Here is a 7,758-nt window from a genome sequence, read left to right on the forward strand (position 1 = left end):
TTCTCCCGGCCCCACACCTCCCGACGCCTCATGTGGGTGGGTGCCTAGGTCAGTGCGGAGACAGCATGGGCGCCTGCCTGCCTAGGCCACAAAGAATCCCGACCAAGGGAAACTGGTGGCACCGGGGCCAGGGCGAGGGCGCGCCGTCCCCCCTTGTGCGTTGGGCCGCGCAAGGCCTTGGTGCCACCCCACCCTCCAAGTGGGTTCCCCTCCTTGGCCAGGGCTGGCGGGCTAAGAGCGGCCCTTCCCTTCCACACGGCAAGGCGACGAGGAAGGGGAAGTGAAAGGATCCAGGAACCAGGCAAGGGCCACCTCCGGGTTCCAGGGGGAGCCAAGAAAGAGCCTGACGGCACCCAGCCAGCCCCCTGTCTCAGGGGAGGGGCCTGGTGGGCACACCTCGAGCAATCCTCTGGGCCCTCCAGGACGGCAACTGAGCACCGTGTCCGGCACGGGCTCAGTCCAGCCAGGCCCCGCTGGACGGCTCCCCGCACGGGGGCGAGAGGGGAGAAAAGCGGACGGAGCAACCGCGCCCTCTCTCATCTGCGCCCACTCAGGGCACGGAGGACAGACGGGCCCGCGTGGCTGGCTCCACACACCAGCCCGGGTCTGGTCTGGGCCACGAGCGCACGACTGGGAACTGGCCCATCCAGGACACTGGGTCAGATTCTCCTGGTGGCCCGCCGGACTACACGGCAGACAACTCCCCAGCTGCCTGGGGGCACGGCACGGGTCCAGAACACGCTCGTGCCAGCGTCAGAGGGCACATCGAGGACTTGTCCTCAGGCAGCGGCCACGCCTCCTGGACGCTGTCCCGGGAGCTCGGAGACCAGCCAACGCCAAGAGGAAGGCAAGGACGTCTCAGGAGAGGCAGAGGCACAGAGCACCATCCTCGCGGAGCCCAGCGTGCCCGCGCCTAAGTCCGCTGCGCACACTGGGCCACCAGGGGCAGTGGGGCACTCCACGCCGGGTCCCATGAGGCTTCTGCACTCGCAGCCTCCGTGGCAACGCCAGGCATGCGGGCTGGGCGTGCTGCACCAGACCCCCGGGGTGGGTCATGGCGGGAGCAGACGTGGGGGGCGGGGAAGCCTACGCCCCTCCCGCACGGCTTAGCAGACCACCACGCAGAGAAACGGACAACCTGCGGACAGGCCCAGGCAGCGTGCAGCCAACCAGAGAACCCGGGAGGACACACGGCCCCGTCTCGGAGCGCCTGACTCGCACCGCGGCCCCTCTCTCCCCAGGGAGCACATCCTTCCCGGGCAGAGCCCCGAGGACGTCCCCGCAGCTCCAGAGCACAGGCCAGCGTTTCGGGACAAGGAATCGCATGGCGACACCTTCCCGGTCCCGGAGGCAATAGGAAAGCCCGTTCTCGCTCAAGGAGCCCCGGCAGCCCAGCGGGCTCCCAGGGGCAGAGGACACAAGGCACACGGGCCCCTACCGTGGTCGTGGTCGCGGTCGTGGTCGTGGTCGTGGTCGTGGTCGTGGTCATGGTCAGCCTCGGTGCTGGGAGTCATGGTTGGGAGCGGCACGTCCGGAACAGGTTCCCGGGTGCCGGGCTCGGCGTCTGCGGAAGAAGAAGAGACATCACACACTTGGCCTGAGTGAGGGTCTTTGCCGACAACACACCTGCCTCCGCCTAGGAAACCAGGCAGAGCAATGTTCTCCCGGCCCCACACCTCCCGACGCCTCATGTGGGTGGGTGCCTAGGTCAGTGCGGAGACAGCATGGGCGCCTGCCTGCCTAGGCCACAAAGAATCCCGACCAAGGGAAACTGGTGGCACCGGGGCCAGGGCGAGGGCGCGCCGTCCCCCCTTGTGCGTTGGGCCGCGCAAGGCCTTGGTGCCACCCCACCCTCCAAGTGGGTTCCCCTCCTTGGCCAGGGCTGGCGGGCTAAGAGCGGCCCTTCCCTTCCACACGGCAAGGCGACGAGGAAGGCGAAGTGAAAGGATCCAGGAACCAGGCAAGGGCCACCTCCGGGTTCCAGGGGGAGCCAAGAAAGAGCCTGACGGCACCCAGCCAGCCCCCTGTCTCAGGGGAGGGGCCTGGTGGGCACACCTCGAGCAATCCTCTGGGCCCTCCAGGACGGCAACTGAGCACCGTGTCCGGCACGGGCTCAGTCCAGCCAGGCCCCGCTGGACGGCTCCCCGCACGGGGGCGAGAGGGGAGAAAAGCGGACGGAGCAACCGCGCCCTCTCTCATCTGCGCCCACTCAGGGCACGGAGGACAGACGGGCCCGCGTGGCTGGCTCCACACACCAGCCCGGGTCTGGTCTGGGCCACGAGCGCACGACTGGGAACTGGCCCATCCAGGACACTGGGTCAGATTCTCCTGGTGGCCCGCCGGACTACACGGCAGACAACTCCCCAGCTGCCTGGGGGCACGGCACGGGTCCAGAACACGCTCGTGCCAGCGTCAGAGGGCACATCGAGGACTTGTCCTCAGGCAGCGGCCACGCCTCCTGGACGCTGTCCCGGGAGCTCGGAGACCAGCCAACGCCAAGAGGAAGGCAAGGACGTCTCAGGAGAGGCAGAGGCACAGAGCACCATCCTCGCGGAGCCCAGCGTGCCCGCGCCTAAGTCCGCTGCGCACACTGGGCCACCAGGGGCAGTGGGGCACTCCACGCCGGGTCCCATGAGGCTTCTGCACTCGCAGCCTCCGTGGCAACGCCAGGCATGCGGGCTGGGCGTGCTGCACCAGACCCCCGGGGTGGGTCATGGCGGGAGCAGACGTGGGGGGCGGGGAAGCCTACGCCCCTCCCGCACGGCTTAGCAGACCACCACGCAGAGAAACGGACAACCTGCGGACAGGCCCAGGCAGCGTGCAGCCAACCAGAGAACCCGGGAGGACACACGGCCCCGTCTCGGAGCGCCTGACTCGCACCGCGGCCCCTCTCTCCCCAGGGAGCACATCCTTCCCGGGCAGAGCCCCGAGGACGTCCCCGCAGCTCCAGAGCACAGGCCAGCGTTTCGGGACAAGGAATCGCATGGCGACACCTTCCCGGTCCCGGAGGCAATAGGAAAGCCCGTTCTCGCTCAAGGAGCCCCGGCAGCCCAGCGGGCTCCCAGGGGCAGAGGACACAAGGCACACGGGCCCCTACCGTGGTCGTGGTCGTGGTCGTGGTCGTGGTCAGCCTCGGTGCTGGGAGTCATGGTTGGGAGCGGCACGTCCGGAACAGGTTCCCGGGTGCCGGGCTCGGCGTCTGCGGAAGAAGAAGAGACATCACACACTTGGCCTGAGTGAGGGTCTTTGCCGACAACACACCTGCCTCCGCCTAGGAAACCAGGCAGAGAAATGTTCTCCCGGCCCCACACCTCCCGACGCCTCATGTGGGTGGGTGCCTAGGTCAGTGCGGAGACAGCATGGGCGCCTGCCTGCCTAGGCCACAAAGAATCCCGACCAAGGGAAACTGGTGGCACCGGGGCCAGGGCGAGGGCGCGCCGTCCCCCCTTGTGCGTTGGGCCGCGCAAGGCCTTGGTGCCACCCCACCCTCCAAGTGGGTTCCCCTCCTTGGCCAGGGCTGGCGGGCTAAGAGCGGCCCTTCCCTTCCACACGGCAAGGCGACGAGGAAGGGGAAGTGAAAGGATCCAGGAACCAGGCAAGGGCCACCTCCGGGTTCCAGGGGGAGCCAAGAAAGAGCCTGACGGCACCCAGCCAGCCCCCTGTCTCAGGGGAGGGGCCTGGTGGGCACACCTCGAGCAATCCTCTGGGCCCTCCAGGACGGCAACTGAGCACCGTGTCCGGCACGGGCTCAGTCCAGCCAGGCCCCGCTGGACGGCTCCCCGCACGGGGGCGAGAGGGGAGAAAAGCGGACGGAGCAACCGCGCCCTCTCTCATCTGCGCCCACTCAGGGCACGGAGGACAGACGGGCCCGCGTGGCTGGCTCCACACACCAGCCCGGGTCTGGTCTGGGCCACGAGCGCACGACTGGGAACTGGCCCATCCAGGACACTGGGTCAGATTCTCCTGGTGGCCCGCCGGACTACACGGCAGACAACTCCCCAGCTGCCTGGGGGCACGGCACGGGTCCAGAACACGCTCGTGCCAGCGTCAGAGGGCACATCGAGGACTTGTCCTCAGGCAGCGGCCACGCCTCCTGGACGCTGTCCCGGGAGCTCGGAGACCAGCCAATGCCAAGAGGAAGGCAAGGACGTCTCAGGAGAGGCAGAGGCACAGAGCACCATCCTCGCGGAGCCCAGCGTGCCCGCGCCTAAGTCCGCTGCGCACACTGGGCCACCAGGGGCAGTGGGGCACTCCACGCCGGGTCCCATGAGGCTTCTGCACTCGCAGCCTCCGTGGCAATGCCAGGCATGCGGGCTGGGCGTGCTGCACCAGACCCCCGGGGTGGGTCATGGCGGGAGCAGACGTGGGGGGCGGGGAAGCCTACGCCCCTCCCGCACGGCTTAGCAGACCACCACGCAGAGAAACGGACAACCTGCGGACAGGCCCAGGCAGCGTGCAGCCAACCAGAGAACCCGGGAGGACACACGGCCCCGTCTCGGAGCGCCTGACTCGCACCGCGGCCCCTCTCTCCCCAGGGAGCACATCCTTCCCGGGCAGAGCCCCGAGGACGTCCCCGCAGCTCCAGAGCACAGGCCAGCGTTTCGGGACAAGGAATCGCATGGCGACACCTTCCCGGTCCCGGAGGCAATAGGAAAGCCCGTTCTCGCTCAAGGAGCCCCGGCAGCCCAGCGGGCTCCCAGGGGCAGAGGACACAAGGCACACGGGCCCCTACCGTGGTCGTGGTCGCGGTCGTGGTCGTGGTCGTGGTCAGCCTCGGTGCTGGGAGTCATGGTTGGGAGCGGCACGTCCGGAACAGGTTCCCGGGTGCCGGGCTCGGCGTCTGCGGAAGAAGAAGAGACATCACACACTTGGCCTGAGTGAGGGTCTTTGCCGACAACACACCTGCCTCCGCCTAGGAAACCAGGCAGAGAAATGTTCTCCCGGCCCCACACCTCCCGACGCCTCATGTGGGTGGGTGCCTAGGTCAGTGCGGAGACAGCATGGGCGCCTGCCTGCCTAGGCCACAAAGAATCCCGACCAAGGGAAACTGGTGGCACCGGGGCCAGGGCGAGGGCGCGCCGTCCCCCCTTGTGCGTTGGGCCGCGCAAGGCCTTGGTGCCACCCCACCCTCCAAGTGGGTTCCCCTCCTTGGCCAGGGCTGGCGGGCTAAGAGCGGCCCTTCCCTTCCACACGGCAAGGCGACGAGGAAGGGGAAGTGAAAGGATCCAGGAACCAGGCAAGGGCCACCTCCGGGTTCCAGGGGGAGCCAAGAAAGAGCCTGACGGCACCCAGCCAGCCCCCTGTCTCAGGGGAGGGGCCTGGTGGGCACACCTCGAGCAATCCTCTGGGCCCTCCAGGACGGCAACTGAGCACCGTGTCCGGCACGGGCTCAGTCCAGCCAGGCCCCGCTGGACGGCTCCCCGCACGGGGGCGAGAGGGGAGAAAAGCGGACGGAGCAACCGCGCCCTCTCTCATCTGCGCCCACTCAGGGCACGGAGGACAGACGGGCCCGCGTGGCTGGCTCCACACACCAGCCCGGGTCTGGTCTGGGCCACGAGCGCACGACTGGGAACTGGCCCATCCAGGACACTGGGTCAGATTCTCCTGGTGGCCCGCCGGACTACACGGCAGACAACTCCCCAGCTGCCTGGGGGCACGGCACGGGTCCAGAACACGCTCGTGCCAGCGTCAGAGGGCACATCGAGGACTTGTCCTCAGGCAGCGGCCACGCCTCCTGGACGCTGTCCCGGGAGCTCGGAGACCAGCCAACGCCAAGAGGAAGGCAAGGACGTCTCAGGAGAGGCAGAGGCACAGAGCACCATCCTCGCGGAGCCCAGCGTGCCCGCGCCTAAGTCCGCTGCGCACACTGGGCCACCAGGGGCAGTGGGGCACTCCACGCCGGGTCCCATGAGGCTTCTGCACTCGCAGCCTCCGTGGCAACGCCAGGCATGCGGGCTGGGCGTGCTGCACCAGACCCCCGGGGTGGGTCATGGCGGGAGCAGACGTGGGGGGCGGGGAAGCCTACGCCCCTCCCGCACGGCTTAGCAGACCACCACGCAGAGAAACGGACAACCTGCGGACAGGCCCAGGCAGCGTGCAGCCAACCAGAGAACCCGGGAGGACACACGGCCCCGTCTCGGAGCGCCTGACTCGCACCGCGGCCCCTCTCTCCCCAGGGAGCACATCCTTCCCGGGCAGAGCCCCGAGGACGTCCCCGCAGCTCCAGAGCACAGGCCAGCGTTTCGGGACAAGGAATCGCATGGCGACACCTTCCCGGTCCCGGAGGCAATAGGAAAGCCCGTTCTCGCTCAAGGAGCCCCGGCAGCCCAGCGGGCTCCCAGGGGCAGAGGACACAAGGCACACGGGCCCCTACCGTGGTCGTGGTCGTGGTCGTGGTCGTGGTCAGCCTCGGTGCTGGGAGTCATGGTTGGGAGCGGCACGTCCGGAACAGGTTCCCGGGTGCCGGGCTCGGCGTCTGCGGAAGAAGAAGAGACATCACACACTTGGCCTGAGTGAGGGTCTTTGCCGACAACACACCTGCCTCCGCCTAGGAAACCAGGCAGAGAAATGTTCTCCCGGCCCCACACCTCCCGACGCCTCATGTGGGTGGGTGCCTAGGTCAGTGCGGAGACAGCATGGGCGCCTGCCTGCCTAGGCCACAAAGAATCCCGACCAAGGGAAACTGGTGGCACTGGGGCCAGGGCGAGGGCGCGCCGTCCCCCCTTGTGCGTTGGGCCGCGCAAGGCCTTGGTGCCACCCCACCCTCCAAGTGGGTTCCCCTCCTTGGCCAGGGCTGGCGGGCTAAGAGCGGCCCTTCCCTTCCACACGGCAAGGCGACGAGGAAGGGGAAGTGAAAGGATCCAGGAACCAGGCAAGGGCCACCTCCGGGTTCCAGGGGGAGCCAAGAAAGAGCCTGACGGCACCCAGCCAGCCCCCTGTCTCAGGGGAGGGGCCAGGTGGGCACACCTCGAGCAATCCTCTGGGCCCTCCAGGACGGCAACTGAGCACCGTGTCCGGCACGGGCTCAGTCCAGCCAGGCCCCGCTGGACGGCTCCCCGCACGGGGGCGAGAGGGGAGAAAAGCGGACGGAGCAACCGCGCCCTCTCTCATCTGCGCCCACTCAGGGCACGGAGGACAGACGGGCCCGCGTGGCTGGCTCCACACACCAGCCCGGGTCTGGTCTGGGCCACGAGCGCACGACTGGGAACTGGCCCATCCAGGACACTGGGTCAGATTCTCCTGGTGGCCCGCCGGACTACACGGCAGACAACTCCCCAGCTGCCTGGGGGCACGGCACGGGTCCAGAACACGCTCGTGCCAGCGTCAGAGGGCACATCGAGGACTTGTCCTCAGGCAGCGGCCACGCCTCCTGGACGCTGTCCCGGGAGCTCGGAGACCAGCCAACGCCAAGAGGAAGGCAAGGACGTCTCAGGAGAGGCAGAGGCACAGAGCACCATCCTCGCGGAGCCCAGCGTGCCCGCGCCTAAGTCCGCTGCGCACACTGGGCCACCAGGGGCAGTGGGGCACTCCACGCCGGGTCCCATGAGGCTTCTGCACTCGCAGCCTCCGTGGCAATGCCAGGCATGCGGGCTGGGCGTGCTGCACCAGACCCCCGGGGTGGGTCATGGCGGGAGCAGACGTGGGGGGCGGGGAAGCCTACGCCCCTCCCGCACGGCTTAGCAGACCACCACGCAGAGAAACGGACAACCTGCGGACAGGCCCAGGCAGCGTGCAGCCAACCAGAGAACCCGGGAGGAC

Source organism: Oryctolagus cuniculus, chromosome 8 (assembly GCF_051225735.1).
Source record: "Oryctolagus cuniculus isolate XC-2025 breed Fujian yellow rabbit chromosome 8, ASM5122573v1, whole genome shotgun sequence".
Lineage (NCBI taxonomy): Eukaryota > Metazoa > Chordata > Mammalia > Lagomorpha > Leporidae > Oryctolagus > Oryctolagus cuniculus.